Source organism: Pseudopodoces humilis, chromosome 9 (genome assembly GCF_049639895.1).
Source record: "Pseudopodoces humilis isolate 2021_Gansu_Grassland_sample_001 chromosome 9, ASM4963989v1, whole genome shotgun sequence".
In the NCBI taxonomy this organism is placed as follows: domain Eukaryota; kingdom Metazoa; phylum Chordata; class Aves; order Passeriformes; family Paridae; genus Pseudopodoces; species Pseudopodoces humilis.
This window is the reverse complement of record NC_142208.1, coordinates 34,406,893-34,428,041: the sequence shown is the minus strand read 5'-3', so window position 1 is coordinate 34,428,041 and position 21,149 is coordinate 34,406,893.

Below are 21,149 nucleotides of genomic sequence, written 5' to 3'. Positions count from 1 at the left end.
CTCTTTTATAATATTTTTCCAATCACAAACACCATTCCATTGCTCCCTGGGGATCCCCGTGATGGATCTAGCTATCTATCTATTTATGCGTTCATGAATCAAATCATCGGACTGGAGAAAGTTTGGATAATCTACAGCTTTCATAAGATTTCACCCAACTTACACTTCACGGGGGATTTCCAGGAGTGTGATGTTTTTTGCACCCCTCTCCTCTTTTCCCACGGGATTTACTGCACCCACCCCAAGATCCAAGCTTAAAATGCATGCCCAGCTCCCAGCCTGCAAAGGGAGTTTTCCAGGAGCGGGGATGTTTTAATGGGCAGCTGAATCAGAAACTAATCATCCGAACTGCCCTCATGTAAACACGCACTGGAAATTTTATTACGGAGATATTTGGGGTTTTCCTGATAGAGAATAAAAGACAAATAATCGAACTTATTGGAAAATATTTACATAGGGCCACACAGTGCAAACCTTAGGAAAGCTGAGCAGTATTTGTTTAGAGGAATAGCCCTGGTGCAGGCAGAGGAGCGGATACTGCTCGGCTGTCCGGGGAATTGGAGGGAGTTTGTCTGAGTCAGACATGCCGGCGATGGCCCCACACTGGGGCATCATAATGCTTTAATTAATTAATGTCTGTAAACTGTTTGGTGATCTTGGGATGAAAGGAGTTCTGGAAATGCCAGGTATTATTGAAAATTAATTACTCCAGCCTTCCCCCCAAATCTTCCTAAACATATTTCATTTTTTAATCTATCCTGCTGCTTTAATAAAGCTTATTGCAGAATTATTTTCTGCTAAATATTAAAGGGGGGAAAAAAAAGAGGGAACCTTTTAGCAGAGGATTGAGCTGCAGCAGAAGAGATTGTAAAAAAGTCACATTTTGGAGGGACAAAGTCTCCATGTGTGAGGCAGGTGCAGGCAGAGGACACCATGGTGAGAAATGGGCTCAATCTGTGTGGCCCCATCATCCCTCTCGATGGCCAAGCCGAGCCCTGGCATTCACATGGGGCTGGACAACCCCACTCCGATGGGAAAACAAAGCTGTGGGAGAGGTAGGAGCAGTCTGAGGGATCCAAGGGCAGTACAGACTGTTCCAGCCACCACCACGTGCTGGCAAATCAATCACTCTCAATGCTATTCATCATTCCATCACAGGAGACAGAACATGTGTATTATTTATACAAGTCTGAAATCATTTGCTGTTACTTACTGAAGAGTCACCTTCCACATCATCATGGAGCAGAAGTCCTGGAAGACACTCAGTGTCCAAGCCCCACCAGGAACATACCAGATATGGTCTAAACAATCAACCACAACAGATAAAATAGACATTATTTTAGTCTGGGGTTGTTGTTTTTTGGTTTTTTTTCAATGCTGCAGTTTTTTACGGATGACTTTTAACTTATGTAACACAGCAATTAACGATTTTGTTAATTTATAAGGGCCAGGCCTATGGCCTGGCTTGAGTGTTACAAGACTGTGGTAGAGTTGGAGCATCTTTCAGCTCTTCTCGGGCTAAATCAACCCTTTTACCTCTGCAAGCAGACAAAGCCAGTGTGAAACACACATCTCCTAAGAAGTTCAGGGGGAAAATGGAAGGAAAATGTCCCAATGAAATTCATTCCTCTAAAATGACCCTGCTCTATACCCTGCAGAGATGTGGGCTTTGGAATGACGTGTCTTCTCCTGGAGCATCCCATCCCATTTCTCTTGGAGCCTTCTGAGCTTGCTGGGATAAGGAAATAGCTGAGTTAGTAAGGTATCCGTGGTTACTCCAGCAAGAGCAACCACCAACTCTGACCCCTACTCCTCCTCATCCTTCTCCACAACACATCCTCAGACATGGATGAACGAAAGTGGGAACTTCCACTCCACTCCTTCAACTTCTTCCCACAGATTCCGAAAGAGATGAAGCCCTTCCTTATGATATTCAGTCAAATCCACAGGTCAAGTGTCACCTATCACCAATTTTCCACAGAAAAAAACGCGTTTCACCAAATCTTCCTCAGGCTACTTCTGAAACTGAACAGCAGATGGGGCTACAGAAATCATCACATTTAAAATATATATATATATATGAAAACCAGCCTTTTACATTCTGAAAAGCAATTCATTCTACACCATTTCAAAAAAATAAATAGGATTCTCCTTTTCTGTTTTAAGACATCAATGAATCTGTCGCATAATGGGCTTTTGTAAACCGATTATCCTTGATAATCTCATTAGCTGAAATTATTTTACTTTTCTAACATGGTAGATTTTTAAATACCTTTTATTTCAGATCCCTCTGGGCACATTGCAGTGAAATTTACTATTAAGCAAAATAATTATCTATCTCAAACCTTAATGCTAAAAAGTAGAAAAATAAAATAATTACAATCTAAGGGCAGATACCAGAGTGGAGAAAGTACAAGGAGGAAAAGGGAAGTTTCCACAAGAAGGCAAATATCTTCTCATTATTAACAAATAAATCATAGTTGTTTTCCTAGGACTATGAAGACACAAATAGTGGTAGATGCAAATGCCAGGGCTTGCACTGAGGTGGGGTTTGCACCTCCCGTGGTGACACAGAGCGCCAGCAGTGGTGGCTTCGTGCTTGGGAAGGACGATGCTCCTCCAGCTCCCACCAGCCAGGAGCTGCATCACCTGCTTCCTACCCAGACCTGAGCAATTAAGAAATGTGAGTTGTTTCAAAATCAGCTTAAACCTGGTTTTTTGGTTTTTTTTTTTCATGTGGAAGTTTGCAGCTGTAATGGGATTACGGTGTCGGCAGAGGGAGGGAAGTTTGCAGCTGTACTGGTTCGGGGGGTAGGAAGCAGCTGTTAAAATAGAGGACTAATGGTGATTAATTCTTATTATGTGTTTGAAGATCTCACAATGAGTTCAGGAACCAAACCCTCCCTCAGGGAATAAACTGAAGGAGGAGGATTTAAAAAGAGGGAAAATAGAAGGGGAATTTTAATGTACATTTGGCCTAAATGGCCTGGTCTTAAATCACTTTATTAATATTTAAGTAAAATTAAAATCAACATTATTAAGACAAAAAATATCTAGCCTGGGAAACCTGAAATTCCTTCATATTTACAAAGAATGGGAGATCACCTGTGTTTCCTCAAAAATACACATGCCAGGACCAGCAGGGGAACATCCTTTCAGCTTTTAGGGGATGGATGCTGTCACACACTGGTGGCTCTGGCATGGGAGAACCTCCTGATTCCCACAGCCCTTCCCCAGCAGCTCCATGCCCAAACCACAACGGGAAGAGGAGGGAAGAGACCCCATCCCACTTCTGCATCCCCCAGCACAGCGAGGGCTGCTGGTGGTGACAGTGACGGGGAGGAAGCAGCACAAAGAGCCCAACCTGGGCTTGGCTCAATTTGCAGCCTCTGGGGAACCTGCAGCATTTCCCAGTTCCAGGACAATTCACATCAGAGCCAGGTTATTTGTTGCAATATTGTGGCCAGGTCCTACAGCCAGTTTGCAGAGGTCTGTGATGTGCTGGGTGTGCTGGGGCTTCCCCAGAGCACAGCAGGTAAAAGATATGAGATTTCTATTTATATATCACAGCCTGACCAGGAGAGTGACAATTTAACAGCAAAGTTACGGGGAAAGAGAAGCAGTCTGGAAAGGCAGGCAGGGCAGGAGATGTCCCTTGAATCCCTGGGAAATGGAGACCCAGCACAGGCTGCAGCAGGGTCCTCGGAGCCCCTCTTCCCTGGGGAACTTCTCCCAGCTCATCCATTCTGCACTTTGGCAACGTGATGTGGCTCTCAGGGCCCTCCTGAGGACAAGGAAATGAAGGAAGCAAAAGTAAAGAAGGTGAAAGCAGCAACAGGGCAAACTCCAAGATCTGGGGTTTGTTTTTCAGCCAAGGCTTTAATGAGGATTAATCAAATATCGCACATGCAGAGATTTCCATGAATTATTAGAGGGGAGAAATGGGTGGGAAAATGAACAAAAAGCTAAACTTTTTCTTTTTTTTTTTTATGTGAACTTTTCCTTTTTGAGCTTAAACTCTGAGATCATACTAATCTATTCAAAGCTCAAAGAGATCACAGAACGATTTATTTCAGGACCAAGAAAGTACTTCCTTTGCCAAAATACCTCTGCCTGTGATTTTTCTGTCTCCACATTTTTAAGATGTTTTGTTTTTCAAATATGAAAGGATTGACAACAATAACTGAGGACTGTGCACCAAGTGCACCACAAAATCCTGCCTTTCACATGACTGCAGCAGATAGCCATTCCCAGCAGAGCTGGTTAGTAAATGAAACCATTCCTTCTAGCAGCAACTGATAACTTGGACCTGATGATGTAGGTCAGAGACATCTGCAGTAAATTATACCCCTCACCGCAGGAGGAACACTTGGGACATGGAGATCGTGTGGATTCCATATTGGAGAGCAAAATACAGACTTCTGCTCATAGCGGCTGCATAACCAGAGACCTCACTTTGGTTATTTTGCACCCAAGTCTCCAGGGGTCAGTGATAAAGTTTAGGATGGATTTGTGGACTGAGAGTCAGAGACAGGAAAGTGGAATAGGATGGGCTTTAGGTGCTGGGTGCTCAACCACAGGGCCCTGCAAGCAGCCCAGAAAAATACAGGATGGCCTGAAAATTCCTGTGAGTTGGTTTGCTGGCTTTGTGGGAGGCTTGGATTTCAGCAGTGTGTCCATGTTATAATTAATAAGCAATTTCTGTTTGAATGGCGTGTTTTGTCTTCCTTTGAGCACGTTCTCTGCAAAGACAAAGATCAAGACAAACCTGCTCAGAACACAACGAAGATAAAAGGGAATCATAAAAAGAGACAGACAGAGGAAAAGAAAGAACAAGGAAAAAGAGAAGACAAAGAACAGGGAGACACCAAAGAGGACACAGAACAAAGATAGGCAAAATGAAAAGACAAAGAAAAGTAAAGACAAAGAACAGAGATGATAGAGCACCACAAAATATGCAAGAGAGGCACAAAAGGGAAAAGGGGGGGAAACAGTGACTGAGAACAAAGGGCAGAGAACAGAGCAAGAGCGAAAACGCACAGGAAGGGAGAAAAATGGGAGAGAATTCAGCCAAGATGAGGCGTGAAAAACAGCCCAAAGAACAAGCAAAAATAAACACAATGAGGAGAGAAAACAGCTAATCATCTTCTGATTTGCATTAAAAAATAAGTCATGGGAACAGAGGCTCAGCGACAGGAATGTTGACAAGTTGAATGTCAAGATTTCTCGTGTCCTCTAAATTCATTCAGCCTGTCACTACTTATGAAACTGGCTGTGGGAGAAGGGGAATGGGAGCTGAAGGATTAGTGCCTGGTGTGGAAGGAATAGCAGGAACCAGTGCTGGCTAAAGAAGCAATTTAGAGGGAGGTGCTTGCAAGCAAGAGATGCCCAAAAAGCAGCCAAAATTCCTTTTTGAAAGCAGGAGATCCATTTTCATGATGAACCAAGAAAATGCTCTTCCTATTCCTTCTGCAGCTTTGCAATAAAGGAGTGGCAGAAATTCTGATGTACAAGTGTAACTGTACATGTCTAATTTTAATATTTCTGTAGGCAGGTCTAGGTTGGATTTCAGGGAAAGGTTCTTCCCCAGAGGGTGCTGGCACTGCCCAGGTGTTCAGGGAATGGGCACCAAGGCTCTCAGAGCTCCAGGAGCCTTTGGACAGCGTTCCAGGGATGCACGGGGTGGGATTTTGGGGTGTCTGTGCAGGGACAGGGGCTGGACTTAGCAATCCTGATGGGTCCCTTCCAACTCAGGGAATTCCATGAGTCCATGAAAAATCATATTAAACAATATCAGCTTTACTGAAGCAGTTCATGAAAACCCAGCCTTGGTAGAAACGCCAAGAGCTGTGGGTTTTGAGCTGGCCAAGGGAGTCTGTATGGAATTTAACTAGAGAGGCCACAGAGGCTTCAGCCCTGCTGCAAAAACTGCACCAATAAATCATTTCCAAATCTTGACAATGGGCAAAAAAGTAATTTATAAGAGGTACACAGGTTCATGGTGAACATGAACGCTCAGGAGATTTGTGCATGCTACAGAAATGTGTGAAGGGCTGGAGGATTCTGGGCTTTCCCTGTTGGCAAGAGCAGCAGGAGGACACCAGAATGATGGAGCCAAGCCAGGCAGAGATAAATTGAGGCTGTCCCGTCCCTGGAAGTGTCCAAGGACAGGCTGGACAGGTCTTGGAGCAACCTGGGATAGTGGAAAATATCCCTGGCCATGGCTTGGGGTGGGACTAGATGGGCTTTAAGTTTCTTCACATTTACAGGAACTCCTCACCTCCTTGATGGCCCATTGTGTTTCAAGGCAGAGGTCATGGACGGGGAGGAAAATGTCATTTTTCAAGTCTGAGACAAAAAATTCTGATTCTGTGAAACACACTTGGAAGAAACGCAAAAGGTGCCGGGTCCAGTTTGGTCTCATCAGACCAAATCTCCCCAGGGACCTCTGGATCTGGTCCTACAGACGTTCCAAAGTATAAATTAATGGATCTGTAACAATAAAATACAGTTCTCTTTCAGGTTTCTTGTAGACCAAGGGAGGTTCTGGAATTTCATTGGCCGTACAAATGCAGAATTGTACAACAAAAGTTTCTTGAGCTGCCACAGCTTTCCAAAACTGAACCTTCAAAGAATCTGTATTATTTTTCTTACTGAAACACTACTCTTAATCCATCCACAGGATCAGCTGCCCTGAAGGCCTCAACTACCACTGGTTTTATGCCTTTGTCCCTGCTGCAATACATTGTCTGTTATTTTGTTGTTAATCATTACATTTCTATGGAATTTGATGTCACTCATACACAGACCCATCCCCCCTGACATTCCTCATTCTGTGTGCTGGCAGCACAGAAAAACTGGTGTGCACTGGGTTAAATGCTTCCCATGCTGCTCCTTGGTTATATTTTATTTACCAGGATTCCTATAATGTGCAATTTTTTTTTTTTTTCCTTTTGAGATTTCCTCATTTCTTTCAGAACACTTTCACCTTATTTCCGGGCTGCTTTTCCCCAAAGGCCAAAGTGGAGGTTCAGAAACTTCATGTGAACTTCCTGAAAAAGAAACAGATCACCTATTAAAAAACCCAAATGGAGTGTGCTGTGAATATGGTTTAATATGTCCCAAAGAAAGAGCTGGCTCTAATCACAACATAAGATCTAAAATTCATTGTTGTGCTCAGTTTATTGATTTAATAATGTATTTATTATTTATGATTTTGATGGCAGATGGAATTCTATTTCCACTATTTGATTCAGGTTAATCAGGGGATAATGTGCTTCTTTTATATCTTCACCTAAAGACTCTTCAGGTACTCAAGATTCACGTCCAGAATTGCAAATCAAATCCCTTTCTGTCCTGCAATTATGGCTATTTCCTTCCATAATTATAATCTGTTTAAAATCTAAGGTTAATATTTGAACAGAAACAGTTGCACACATTCAAATTACACCGAAGGTAGAAAGGTTTTCATTGGGCTCTGGCCTTTCAGGTGGTTTCACTGATTTTAAAATGCTTGTAAGTGGTTCTGGGGATGTACCACTGCTCCTTTTCCTCAAAACTTTACTGGAGACATTGCTGCTGGCCACTGGATGTGCTCATCCCATCACTCCAGACCTTGGGAAGAGCAAATCTGCCAAAGGTCCTGAAGACAACACCTGTGAAGATGCAAAAAACAACTCACTGTGTCCTCAGGAGCTTTTTGATTTGTTTGGCTTCAGAACAGTTTTGACATTATTTAACTTACAGATTGTGAACTTCCCAAACCTTCATTTTTCCTCTATCCCAGCACCAAACTGGGAATTGCTGCTTTCCTTGGAGAACAGCAAATAGTACTTACAAGGGGTGATTAAAATCAATTCAGAATATACAAGGGAAGGAGAAAACCAGAAAATTATAGAATCATTTAGATTATCATTCATCATAGAATAATCATTCAATTAGAGGAAAATACCTCTAAGATCATCAAATCCAGCCATTAACCCACCACTAAACCACATCTCCAAGCACCATATTTACATGTTTTTCAAAAGAGAAAACAGAGAAATGAGATTTTCATGCCAGCTGACTTTATTCTACCCAAGAATATTCCCAATATCACTGGTGCTTAATGCAAGGCCCTGAAAGATCTGGTTGGAAGTTCCTTTCAGTGCTTTTCATTAAAAGGACACTCTACCATCTGAGTCCCCATTGCTACAGTGAAAGCTTGGGGTGTCTGAAATAAATAAAGTTAAAAACCCAACCCTAACAGGCTTGAAACTGCAGTAAACAAAAAAATAAATTAATGTACCACAGCCTAGGGGTATTTCCAGAGACAGACAGAGGAACAGAGGCAGCTCTTGGACACCCCAGGAAAACAGAGAAAACAAATTGTCTCCTCAGGATGTTTAAAGTCAATTTTCACTCTCTGTTTTCCAGGATTTCCAGAGGTCAGAATGAGGATGCTCCTCCAAAACCCTCTTGGGCCCCATTCCCTTTAGGATATGTGAGGATCCACAATCCTGCAACCAGAACTTCTCTATCTCACCTGAAGATGACATTGGCTCTACAGCACCTACAATGCAATAAAACCGGGGGATAATCCCACACCTCTAATATTTATGGAAAATAAAAAACCTAAATCTGTAAATCTGTGCTTTTTTTCCCCTTTTGCTTCATTTTTCCATGACAAAAACGAACACCATGGGGAAAGCTGCCCTTCTGCCTTTGTGGACTTAGGAAAAGCAGGGGGAATGGGCTGAGATGCAAGGGTGTCATTTAAATGTTATTATGCCTGAGTTAAATCTTTCCTCAAAAAATTTGGTCCCTCACAAGGCTGAGCTCGGGCACAGCCCCAAACCACAGCTGTGAAAAATCTTGCTCATTTGGAAGGTCCAGTTGTGCTGCGGGACAAACAGACTGCCCTTCCCAGCCCGGCCGCTCTTTCCTGCTCTACATTCTCTGAATTTTATAGTTGGCAAATGAGGGGCATCTTACCCAATTAGGTACTCCATAGCCTAATCAGCCTCTTTCCCGAGCAGCAAAATCTGATGTGCCTGGGCCCAGCTGTTCCCTGGTGGTGGTGGTGTCAGTCAGATCCTGCTGGAGAGAAAAGCGATGGAGAGCCGAGGACATTCCTGCACATCTGTTAGCTGCAAACAGGGAGGGTCAAGGATGCTACAGCAATTTCCAGGAACAATAAGGATTAGTTGCTCATCTGATACTAACAACGTTCACCTTTCCCTCTTCTTTAGCGTGTCTGTCAAATAATGTCATTATTAAGGACCAGCAATGTGGCTTTTTATGTGAACCAGCGATGACTATGCTGGAGTATTGCATTTTTAATTATTGTGATGTTAAATGGCTTTAATTGCTGACACTCTCCTGATTCACAGAGCATTTTTATAACATTTATTAAAAAAAGGCCAAAGTTTATTTTACAATCTGCAATAAAGCAGAACACAAAACCCAGCAATTGGCTCAATGAGCCCAACACATTAGTTCTATACACAGACTGCATATTATTCTTGCTCTATAAGTGATGTGAAAAGCAAAATTGAAGTCCTGCACAAAATTTGATCATCTTACTTAATAACAACAGATGCTCAGAGCGGTGGCATTTTGAAAAGAGCTCTGTATGCTACTGGTTATTAAATGGCAGGACATTTGGCATCCTCCAGCATTATACCATTTGAAAACCATGGAGTCACATAAATAGCCGATGAGAGCTGGGAGAAAAAAAAACAGGCAGCTTCTGTCTGCATAGCAAAACTCATTTCATTTAAAATATTTAAAATGAGCAGGCTGCCTTTCAAAAGAAAAGTCCGGAAAACTTAGGGGAGGGGGAGCTTCCCTTTTATCTGGGAAATACAGGAAAGCAAATGTGTTGGGAGGAAGAGAGGAAATGGTTCAACAGCACGACTGATCAGCCTTAACTGAGAATGCTAATGGCTTCTGCTGCTTTGTGTCAGGAGCTCAGCACAGTTTGGGAAAGGCTCTGGCTCCAGATTTCCTCCTTGATTTAAAAAGGAAAATATTGGCAATACGTAGGTAAATTACCATAAATGCAGGACGGATCAACAAGGCTGTTATGTTGGGGATCATTTTAATGGAGCAATTCCTATTCTAAAAAGGGGAATCACCAAAGACAGTGGCTCACTTTCTTTGTAGGATAAATTCTCCTCACACAACATGTGCTGCCTGCACAGTTACACCGCTGTTACATTCATATCTACTCTAAAAAGTTCTAATCGAGTTGATGAGCACATAGAGTGGAGTTTTCTCACTTTTAATTCAGTTTAACAACGACTCTGTTCCACCTTTATCAAGTCACAAACCATCAGGATGCCTTGGCCCGACATGTTTTACTTAAAGCAGCTAATTCTATGCACTGTTCCAAGAAATACTGTGAATAAATACCCACATTAGGTATTTTTACCTTTAAAAAAAAAAAAAATCTTTTTAAAAAACCCAAATACACGAGGGGTTTGCCTGGGAGCTGAAAGAATCACAGGGCTCTAAGGGGAGGGAGGAGGGTCTGTGTGCACATTGCCTTTATTTCTACTTAATAAAATCTTGAAGATTGGGTTATAATGGCCGTGCTTCCCCATCCTCAAGTATGGCACGGCAAATGGTGCCACTGTCATTAAGGGTGCATTGTTGTTTGTTTTATGCTAATCTTCCTTCAGTGTGACAGACTGTCACCTGCATGGGGGGTAACTTTCAGCACTATATTAGCCCATATGGCACAAGCTAAATTGTATCTAAGCTATGGGCTAATTATGGATGAGTTAATAAAACCAAGCAATGTCAGTCTGGCCACTTCTTCTGGTCCTCTGCCGACCCCCCAAGTGAGTTATTGCCTGCACTGTTCTCTTAAACTATTTTCATTTTGTGCTCTCCACAATTGCTGCCAAGCTTTATGGTTAAAACACTTTAATCCTTCTCCTTTCTCAATCCGGTGCAAGATGAGATTAAAACAATCTCCGCACACTTTTTCCATGTGATAACTTCCCCTGCTAATCATGGGGTGGTGCAACCTCCCGAATAATGCACCGTGTTCGCTTTCCTGGAAATCTGCTGGCACAGCTGTGACACAACAAACAGATTTTTGTATTTTCAGGGAGTGAAAATCACGGTTCGTCTTCCTCAAGTACAGGATCAAAGAGAAGAACATTTATTCCCTTAAATGCACATCCAACTAACAGAAAACCATAGGCATGGATGAAGACAGAAAGAATCTTTTCACATGTTTTAAGGTCAAGCAAACGCTCAAGTGTTTGTTTGGACAAAGACCCAGCTTCTTTCCCTTCTTCAGAAAGAGGGGAGGGAGGAAGAGAGTCCCTCCCAAGTGTTAATGTTCCCACATCGCTCCGTCTGCTCTGCTTTGTCCCCACTTGTGCCTTTCGGTTGTCAGCCCTGGCAGCTGTTTCAGGCTCCCTCTTCAGCAAACTTTGCTCTCCCAAATGCTCTGTGCTATGCAGCCAGCACAAGGAAAGCACAGCAACAAAGTGCAGGCACCAGATTTTGGACCAACTGGATAGGAAATGTAGAAAAATCTTGTCAGCGATTAATTTAAAAAAAAAAAAACAAACAAAAATTAATGTTAATAATGAAAAATCCGCTTCAGTAATAGGAAAAGAAAAGGGAAGGAAAAGTGAAGTGAAAGTGCCCATCAGTTCTTTGCCTCTGCTCCTGCAAAGCTCCTGCCCTGATCTTCTGCCTGGAAGAACATCCCAGGAGCAGGTGGAGACCAAGCCCAGCTGTGAGAAGGAAGAATTATTCACAGACTGCTCAAGTTGAAACTAAACAAAACCCCAAACAAGTAACTTCTAGAAAAATGTCATTTTTGGGGCTTTATTCCTCGAACCTGCCAATGAGGTGTTTCCTCACACCAAGCAGTGGAATTCAGGGCTCAGGGAATGAGATATTCAGTATATGAGACATTCAGGACACCACTCAGCTTGTGGCATTGGCCACCCTCACCCCAAGAGCCCAAAGTTTAGGACAGCCTCTCTTTGTCTGCTCAGCCAAGCCCACGACTCCTCCACTAGTCCACAGATCTTGTAGGATTTTCAGGAGTTGGACTTTGGTGATCCTCTGGGTCCCTTCCAGCTCAGAATAATCTGGGATTTTCTTTGCTGCATTCAGTCCAGCTGAGTTAGCAATGGAGTATGACAATGAGAAGGCTCAAGCAGAAAACTTAAGGGGCAAAGCGTAAAAAGTGAGACGTGTGAATTTGGATGTGGTAGCAGATACTCAGCACTTTCAGGTTTTGGCCCAAGCTCTCCCCAGAGGGGTGTTAAAACCTCCCTGCGAGCAAAGGTTTGAATTATGTCAGTACACTAAAGATATTTAATAAAAACTTGCAATAAAAAAAAACCAAAAATAAACCCAGGCTCAGTCTGTGGGAGTCAGAACATCCTTCCAGCTCAAGCAGCCTCATTTTTGGATAAAGCTGTGCAGCTCTAAAAGGAAATAGCTCAAGGTTACTGTGCTTTGGAGCGATTACTTCCCCATCACAACTTCATACTCCTTTCAACACGAGTATGAGAGAAATAAGGAGATTTCTTGTTCTTTATTTCCTGTAAGGAACAATGCCATGTTTCACACAATGCCTTGCTAAATACAAAGTCATCGGGCAAACTGCCTTTAAACCCATCATGTATAATGAAATGTTTCATCTGGAACAAGAATTGTTTTTCCAATTCCAAGTTTTACTCCCTTCTTGGCTTTTTCCTCTTTCCATTCTTATTTTCTTCCCTCAGTTTATAGACTGTCTGTTAATCTACTCAGACCTACAGTACTGAAAGTTCTTCTCACTCAGGGAGTCACCCCTGGAAATGTATTTTTGCCTTAAAAGTCAAGTTCAGACCTAATCACTACTTAAATAGCACAAGGAGACCAAGGCAATATCATTGCTATTCAAGTTACTTAGTCCTTTGCTCAAGAAAAATTCTTCCCCAGACTATTCCCTCACAGAATTGAACCCACTGGTTTGAAACTGAGATTAAGTTTTCCCTCTAAAAGATTAACTTAATTAGATTAAATTAAAATTCCACTCATACAAATTCAGCAATTCTGGAAAATCTTATGGTTCACATTACACCTTAAGTGATTCCAACAGCCCTTTCTGGCCTGGTGGAGCTCGATGACTCTATGATTCTGTTAAATTACTTAACAGATTAATTAAGAATGGCAAAGCCTAGTTCAACCTTCAAAGCTGAGCTGGTGTCTCTTACCTTGTTTTCTCTGTAACACCGAGGAGCTTTATTTCTTTGTCCTGTTGTAAAAGCACTGACACAGGAATTACTGGGTTGTGCTTTTCTTTCCATCACCAGGACCTCTAAAAGTGCTTCTTCTTGGTCCATCGAGGTCCTTTCCTTGCAGAATATTCTTCCACCAGAGGGTGGTCGGGCGCTGGAACAGGTTCCCCAAGGAATTGTTTATGGCACAAACCTGCCAGAGTCCAAGAAGAGCTTGGAGAACGTTCCTGGGCACAGGGTGGGATTGTTGGGGTGTCCCGAGCAGGACCAGGAGTGGGACCCGACTCCACCTCAGGATATTCTGGTTTTATGAATCTCCTCCAAGCAGCTCCTTTCAGCACTTTAGGGACTTCAGCGAGCTGGGAAAGGCAACCAGGAGCTACAGGAGCTGGAAACCTCTCTAGTTGTGATCTGCAACCCAAAACTGGGCTGCAGGAGGATTCACAGGAGCAAATACCCCACAGAAAGTGTTCATGGCTCCATCCCAACACAAGCTTCTCTTCTATCAAACTCTCTACAAATGATCGGCCAGGCTCTGTGCCCTATCAGGTTTTCTAATGCAAACTAAAGCAGCTCAACCTCGCTTTCAGCCTTTGTTCTCATGAATTGCACCTCAGCTTGTTTCCTCCTTGGTAGTGATGGTTCTCCCGTCTCACCTGATGTTTGAAGGGATCTAAAGATTAGCCCTCTTAACGGCACACTGTGTTCACTAAACAAATTATTGATCGCTCCGTTTTAGACCATTTCTCTCACCGTCTCCTGGAGTGAATTGAGTACAAAATACAGCTGATAATATGTGCCCTTTCCTCAAGTTCAACCACCTGAACGCTTGGGTTACAATCTCACAGGGTGTTTCTATCATTATCTGGCTCCCCCCAGCCAGTAACACTCGGGTTTTGAGAAGCAGAACAGCTCTCACTGATAGCCCGAGACATTAATTATCTCTCTGTAATAGCTGTGCATCTGAATCTTATCATAGAATCTGGATTATACATTTTCTATATTTGTTTTCGCATTTCTTTTAGCAGAAAATAAACTCTGAGCCAAGCTGCAAACTTGGCTGATGTTCTGACTTCTGCTTCCAGAAGATCCATCAATAGGTTAAAATTAAATTTGCACAGCAAAAGCCTTCTTTCTCAGGTGTCTTCTAAGGAAAACGCCCATTACTCTATGAAAATGAAGATTTGATCCTTATTTTCATGGCAGGATTTACCACAGGGCATTTGGAGTAGGAAAGCTGTTGTTTGGGAAGAATCGTTGTTATCCCAAAAACAAACTAATGAATGTCCATCGAGTGCTTGATTTATTGGTCCTTCCCTGCATAATCCTTCCCTGTACAAGGTGCTAAAAGACCTCTTTCAGACAGTTGCTTTCCTCCAAGACTTTGCTGTATCCCCCACAAGCTCCAGAAAAACAGATCCTCACCCAAGATCATCATTGCACTGACATGTGCTGCCTTCATGTGTTCAAACCATCTAAATTAAAATGACTTCGAGGTTTTTTTTCCCCAGGAATGTACAAAACCCTCCTTGACAGAAGCTGCTTTGGGCCACCGAGGCCAGGAGCAGCAGGAAGGAGAGGCTGATCTGTGCCAGGCTGTGTGCACACATTTACAATGGTTTGGAGCTGGATAAAAAGGGTTGATGATCTTAAAGGTGTCATGCAACCCTCAGGATTCTATGGAAAGAACTTACTGGACGTGCTAAAGGTGCCACATCTCCAAGTCCTCGTGTGGAGCACAAAAGGGTTGGAGCATCTCAGTGCGCAGAAAAGGCTGAAGGAGCTGGGGATGCTCAGCCCGGAGGGGAGCCCCAGCTGAGAGGGGTCCTCAGCCCTGGCTGTCCCTGGGTGTCCCTGGGTATCCTTGGTGTCCCTGGCTGCCCCTGGCTGTCCCCATGTGTCCCTGGCTGTCCCTGGCTGTCTCTGGCTGTCCCCATGTGTCCCTGGCTGTCACTGGGTGTCTGTCTGTCTGCCCCTGGCTGTCCCTGGCTGTCCCTGGGTGCAGGAGGGGCAGAGCAGGCCCAGGTTCTGCTCCAGGCCCAGCAATGGCACCAGAGCCACGGGCAGGGGCTGAGCCCAGCAATTCCCCCTGCACAGGAACACAACTTGTGCCCTGGGCAGTGCCCAGCCCCGAGCAGATTGTGCAGAGAAGCTGTGGGGTCTCCTCCCTGGGATACTCCAGACCCAATCCAGAGGTGCTACACCTGCTACCTCTCCCTTCGCTGACATAAAAATGTCTTTGGTGAGGAAAGGGATACAAAGGGCTGCTCAGGAAAGGGATACAGAGAACAGGCCAAGCTCAGATAAAGAGGAGTCAGAGAGGAGACAGCACAAACTCAGCTTCATTGTGCACAATACACATTTTCCCAGCAGTAGGAAGAGTCTATGTCTTTATATAAGATAAAGGTCCTTTTTTACAGCCCAAACTCCATCATTTGATATTCAGCAGCTGGATATGGTAAAAATCATTCCTGGAGTAAAATATGAACTCCTGGAAAGCTGATACACCTCGGGCTTTTCACAGCCCTCGGCGCTGAGTGTCTGAAGATTGCTCAGCTCGGAAAGGTCACCCGTGCTGTACACAGGAACCTGACCACGGTAATCTGTAAAGAGCAGATATTGTTCCCCTTGTTTGTAAAGACTTTAGGAATGTAAACAGGAGCACTCAGGCTCTTTCTTTGGGATGTATCAGATTCATGGGCACTGTGTGCCGAGTTCACAAATGTGAGACTTCGCTGTTGGTTTTGGCAAGTCTGGTCATAATCTTCAGTGAAATCAAAACACTGCAAAGATCACACTCCACATTTCTAAGACCTAATTTAATTAAAATCTTTCACTGGGGAGGGATGGTTTCAAGCTCTCCCCACTTCTTCCTTTGCATACAGACATAAACATTCACCAGAACCAAACTCGGCATTGATTTTCCTTTATCCCTTGTACTAATCTGAAGTCCCAAGAGATGAAGAGATGAGGTTAAGGTTAAGAAAGTTATGCACAACAGCTCTTAACCTGATGGCAGGGAGATAAGAAACACGCTAGTATCATTTAGGTGAACTCATCTATCAAATTACCTGTCCCTGTTGGATTTGGTGGGGAGTGTTCCCACTTTTAAGTGAGTAATTCGCTTGTGCATCTTCAAAAGGTTTCTCTGTGAGGTTTAAGTCAAACATGCATTAGAAAAAGAAAGGACACTTCCTTGAAGTTTTGGCCACCTGTTTGGAAGAGGACCCCTGGCATCTGGTCTGAGACAGAGTAAAAGAAAAGCACAACAAAATGTTCTCAGTGCTGCATTACATCTCCATATTCCTTCTAATGTGGGAATTGAGATGCCAGCACTGATTATCTGTTTTACAACGAGGTCACTGCCGTCACAGGCCCAGCAGAGAGTTTTTCCACAGGTCAGATGTTCTCCTGCTAGGAATTGTCTCCACATCAGGGACACCAGTGAAGATTTATTTTAGGGGGGAATCGATGTAGTTGGGTGGTCTCATGTCAATCACAGCCAAATTCCTGCAGTACTGATGGCTGTTCCCAGCACAGATTTGGGATGAACCTCAGCCTAACTGCAAATTGTTGGTGATGTTCAAAATTAAACATCTATTTTAAGGGTAACTCCTGGCAGCCAATGTAGCTTTTACTGTAAGTCTCTGCAATTAATTGTGCTGATTTTGGTGACATTATTTCCATCTTGAAACCACTTATTAAGAAGAGACAATAAATACCCTGTTTCTTCAATATAAAGCTAAGTGTTTGAGTGGGAAACACTGAGCAAGCTCACTGCCTTTCTCAGGCATTTGTTTTCCATTTGCCTTTTAAATAAAAAGTAATGCTTTGCTTAGTAATTCCTCTGTTTTATTTAATTATTTGCACCAAATCCAGATCACTTCCTCCTTTAGGTAAAGTTTTCTGTTTATTAAAGGCAAAAATGCATGAAGAATTTTATTTTCCATTCAGCAATTTGATCCAATTTTCTTAAGCTAAGAACACTCACTCAAGGTTTTATTTCTGCAAAACCAAGTTGAATCATAAATTCAATATATGCACTCCATGTAATCACTTTGCTCCATGGAAAACGCTGGAAAACTGTGGAAGCCAAGGGTAGTTTTGAATGATTTCGTCCTTGGGAAATCACATGTCCCAAGACAAAAAATATTGAAGGAGGATAATATATTTATCATTAATGTTGCAAGGTTTTTAGTCAGTTGTAAGGGCTTTATATTATTTTGGGTTTTTTTTTTTCTTTTTCAAGTCTGGGTTGTTTTATTATTTAATTTTTCTCTACAGATATTTTCCTGGCCAGAAAATTAGTTATTAATAAAAATGAACTTCAGATACTGAATTTTAACCTCATCAAAAATCAGCAGAGAGACTGCTGGCCCCTTCGGTCCTACTCCACTCTCCAAATAAATCAAAATATTTGCAATGCAAAGTGTTGCACGAGGCATCAGGGTCCATTTAACTGCTGGAGGAGCCAAATTCTGGTTTGAAGGCACCAGTTAAGCTTTTCCATTTTCTTTTTTTTCCCCCCCATAGCTTCACTCTGCCCACTGAGTGCAACAACCAATTCCAGAGGCAGGTCCTGGGCTTATTGTGCTCCTTCTGGAGAAATATCCCTGGCTGCATGAAACAGCTACTCAGGTTTCTCTCAAAGCTCTAATTCCCAAGGCAAGAAATTTGGGGTAGCCATCCAAAAATAGCTGAGTGTTTCCTGATGAGCACCATGGCCAGACAAAGAGAATCAACTCAGCCACATTTTTATCCAAGTGGAAGGTCATTTATCTAATTTTATCTAATTTGTCTAATTTTATATTCAAGTAATAAATTGAATAATAGTTATTTTAGACTTCTCCTCTCATTGCAGATTTATAGATGGGACAGCTAAACATCAAAATTAACTGAGGAAATATTAGTTATCCATTGATTGCAGAGTTTTTAAGTCTACAATGTCTTCAGTAGTAGACAGGGAGTAGAGAAAATAAAGTTTGTCAATAGAAAATGTTTTAAGTGAATGTGGGATTATCGGAGTCACAAATAGTCTGGGCTGTGTAATGAGCAGTTTACAGCCCAGCTTTTTCAGGGAAAACACAGAATTGTGTATAAACATTAAACATCCTGGTCAATGAAATCACATATTCACAAAATCATCCAGGATGGAAGAGACCTTCAAGTTCATCTTGTCAGCCATCAACCCAGCACCATTAAATGGGATGATTTATCCATCTGATTTATCCATCTGATTTATCTGGACAATGTTTGGAGCCACCTGAGATAGTGGAAGGTGTCCCTGCCCATGGCAGGGGGTGGAATGAGATGAGGTTTAAGGTCCCTTCCAACCCAAACCAGCCTGGGATTCTGGGATTCTCAGTCATTTGCACTTTCCTTGTCTTTATCCCAGAGCCTGGACCAGGTGGTGGCTGCTGGAAGCTCAGGGACAAAGCTGGAGGCACAAATACCTTTCTCTGCCTTCCATGGTGTCAAAGTAAATCCATTAAAATTCTCTCTTGGTTTTAGATCTCATACTGGGGTGTAAAACTGCTGTTAGTTAATTCTTTTCAGTTCTTGATTATTTTAATATTTCTAAAGTGCCACAGGAACTATCAGCATCATCTTCTCATGACAGACACCGTCCCCACACTTGAGCAAAAAAACAGAGGGGAAGCCCAATCTCCTGCCCAAAAACTGCACACACTTCTTCCAATGTGACATAAAAAGAAACTCAAGCAGGGAAGAGATAGTTTGAGAAATATCTAGCTGGGGAATGAAAATCAACCCAACTCTGCTTGCTTTCTAGAGCCAACAGCTCATACATGGTTAAAACAAAATAATAGAGAAAGAGAGTAAAGAATGTTGTGCAGCAAGCTCACTCCTTAACCTGACCCAGCTCCTGTGAGAAGTAATTTTTTAACATTTTTAGTAATTCCTGCTATTTTTCTTAATAAAAGTTGCTGCAGTGCAGAGACTCAAGGACAAAGAATAATTAAGTTATGCCTCTAAAGTACATTAAACCATGTTCAAAGCAAATGGTAACATTAATTCACAATAAACCTGCAGGAACATCACTTAATAAATTATAACCAATGCCTGTTTGCACTGTGGAAAAACTTCTTTTGGACCTGGAGAAATCTGCTTCTCTTTGCTCAAAGGATGTTCTGCACCCGTTGGTTGTAGACAAAATCCCAGCACATCTTCAGAGGTGCCAGCACAGCCTCTGGAAGAGCAAACCTCAGGAAAAAAAGGTTATTTAGGAGGTGTAAAAAGTTATTTAGGAGGTGTAAAAAGTTATTTAGGAGGTGTATTGCACCTTGAGTAGAGCAGGGAGTGGGGTGAGGGACTGCAAAAGCATCTTGGTACCCCAAGGTGGCTCGGTTAGACACATGCAAGGTGCAAATTAGGGAGAATTTGGGCTACTTTCCATTACAATGAGAGTCTGCTGAAGACTGGGATAGCCCGAGGTCAGTTTAGGATATGGAAAAGGGCACTTTTGACCCAGGCTTTCTCTTTCTCCGGGTGTGTCCCTTACGAGTTTTAAATTAATAAGAGCTGCAGGACTCAGGCCTTCAAGAATTAAATGATTATTTGATTGAATGGTTGCTGCTAGGCGCGTTTGTAAGAAATAATAATTTCCCTCAAAAAAAAAAAAATCATTATACAGAAGGACATGGAAATTAGTTACAGAAACAACCATACTTGTGTTGATCTTTTGCTGTAAATCAGCATAACCTGGATGACTTGAAAGGAAAAGATGCCAATCCACAGCCCTGGGAATCTGCTCTGCTGCACTTAAACTCTGCCCAACATCTTGACATCCTGTGTGAATTCAGTGTTTATTCTTTCGCATTAAAAGCACAGAAATACACACACCTTTCATCTGCTCTCAGCAAATTGCTTGTGATTTCTCCTTGGCTACAACCCTCAGCTGTGGCCGGCCACAGAAAGGTTGTCCAGCTGCTTAGGAGCGCATTTAAATATGAATTGGAACACGAGTGTTTCATGGAAATTTGGCCGCTCCCAGCTCTCCCTGGCTTTGTCCGCCTGGAGATTGTTTGTCCCTCCTTTCAGCTCAATAGCTTCTTTCAAATTATAACAAACAAGGATGCTGGGGAATACCAGGAAACAGCTCCAAAGATGTAGCGCTCTTTTATATTCCTGGGCATGTCACTTGCTAACAGCCGCGGCGCCTGCTCTTCCAAACTGGAACAAGGGCGAGCACCGACCGAAATTCCCTGCTCCTGAGAAAACAAACAAACCAACCCACCCACCCTCTGGAAACAAAGAGCAAAAAATATTTCCTCAATTAGGCAGCTGAAAAAAAAAGGTCCAGAACCTGGCAAGACTTATCCATGTGTGGGAGCCTCGCTTTTCTCACTCCTCTGGCTCGTTTCAATTGGATTCTGTCAAGAATTATGGCCAAGAATTGGTTCTTGATCTTCCGTGAAAAAAAATAAGGTACAAAGTAAATGAGATAAACTGTGCTGCAGGAATATAAATTAATGATGGCTTCATAGCAGACCTTCTCGCCTTGCATAAGATTAATTAGAATAAATGCCTGAATTGGACACTAGAACTTCTTTTAAAGCTTGGATTTTCATGGGTATATCTATTTCTTATAAATTTTACAAACTGAAATACAAGTCTAAATTCAGATGCATTAATTATCATCAGATTTGGTCAGATTCCAGTCTCTAGAAATCAACAGCAATGCAGAGGAATTATTACTATCACTATAATTACTATTAGCATTATTGTTTTCGTATCTGCCCACTATGGCTCTGCTTCACTTTTTAGGGGGAAAATAAAAGTGCAGCTAAAATACGCTTTTATGTAAGTTTTAAAATATCATAAAAGAGCAAATCCTCATTTTTTTTACTCCAAATTCTTCTGTCTGCTGCTGACAGGCAGGGCAAGTTA